This window comes from Anarrhichthys ocellatus, unplaced genomic scaffold, assembly GCF_004355925.1.
Source record: "Anarrhichthys ocellatus isolate YVR2014 unplaced genomic scaffold, GSC_Weel_1.0 scaffold1260, whole genome shotgun sequence".
NCBI lineage: Eukaryota > Metazoa > Chordata > Actinopteri > Perciformes > Anarhichadidae > Anarrhichthys > Anarrhichthys ocellatus.
The window spans coordinates 10,643-12,255 of record NW_022281234.1 but is presented as its reverse complement, the minus strand read 5'-3'; positions in this window follow the sequence as shown (position 1 = coordinate 12,255).

Here is a 1,613-nt window from a genome sequence, read left to right as displayed (position 1 = left end):
ACAGTCTGGACTTTAAGGAGCTGAAGGTGTTTCGTGTGTGTGTGTGTACAAAATGGTGGACAGTGTTTTCAGACGGCTGCGTTGCCCCCGGTGACATCTGCCACTCTCTGCCAGAGTCATGTGACCCAGTGGGCAAACAGCACCGTGAATGGCTTTTGTTTGGGAGGTCAGCCACCGACCAATCACAACGCCGACACACTCACACACACACACACATTCTCAACAGCAACCTGCTGAATTACACTGAATAGTTAAGGTGGAATGATTCGCTGAAGATTTAAGGTGGAATGATTCCTGTTTCTGAAATCAGATTTTTCTTCTTCTGGTTTTTCTTGAGTTGATTTTTCAAAGTGTTTATATTTTCATCTGTAGTTCTCTGTTGATCAGACAGTAGTTGTGTTTCTGACATGTTGACATCTAGTATTAATTTATCTATATGTATATATATATATATACATATATATACCTATACATATATATAGATATATATATATATATATTCGTTTCGGTTCGGATAACGGTTCTTGAGTCACGGTTCAGATCAGCAAAGAAAAGGGGAGGAGTCAAATATAACATTGCTTTCCATTTATTAATTAAAGAACTTCAAGAACACTTAAAGCAAAGATCTTTGAGCTATAGTCTTACATAAAAACAAAAATATTGAAGATGTCCAATTTGAAACAAAATGAAATAAATAGCAAATAAAAATAAAACATTCAAGAATACTCAATTCTGTTAAGTTTAAGTGCAACATGAGGTATGTTGATGCCCTCGTCCTTTGATCAATGTTAAAAGAAAGAAACAGACAGCTAGCTTCAAAAGAGTGAAAAACACAAAAAAAAAGAAAGAAAGAAAGCACTTTAACCACATTTTGAAATCCTTTGTTTTCCACAAGGGAGAATGTCCTCATGTCTGCAGCAATAAAGACCTCAATAGATGCTGTGATAGCTTCAGCCCGGTCTGATTCTACACAAACGCTTTTTTAAATGCTGCGATGATACCTTGTTGTTGTTGTTATTGTTGTGCCTTGGCCCCCGTCGCTGACAGATGGCATGGTGTCTCTTCATATGTGTGGACATGCCGATGTATTGCCGTTATCGTGTGTCTCTCTCTTTAAACAACGCCAACATACCGTAACGGTTTGTCCACCACCCTCATCCGTCATTATAAGTTACAGGGAAGACAAAATGCTCCCAAACCTGAGACTTAAATGATGCCGAGGGCTTCTCAAGTTCCTCCGCTTGCGATGACTTCACCGTTAAATGCTTCTAACCCGCTCCGTTCACGTGAACACACTACTGCTTTATATCTGTTCACTGACACTCTGCATTGATATTCGGGGACTTGTTACTTGAAAAGGAACAGCAGCAGTACAACTTTATTACACACTGATGATTAAACTGTAAAAAATAAATAAAAAATACTCGATTGATCCGCAGTTCACAAGTGATCACGGATCCGTATATATGTGTATATATGTATATATATGTATGGATCAAAGTGCAGTGGAGGATGTGAACACTTCTTCTTCAGATCAGATTATTTCAGTCAAAAGGCAAACAGCACAATGGCAGTGGGTGTTGGGTGTTGTGTGTGTGGGGGGGGGGGGGGGG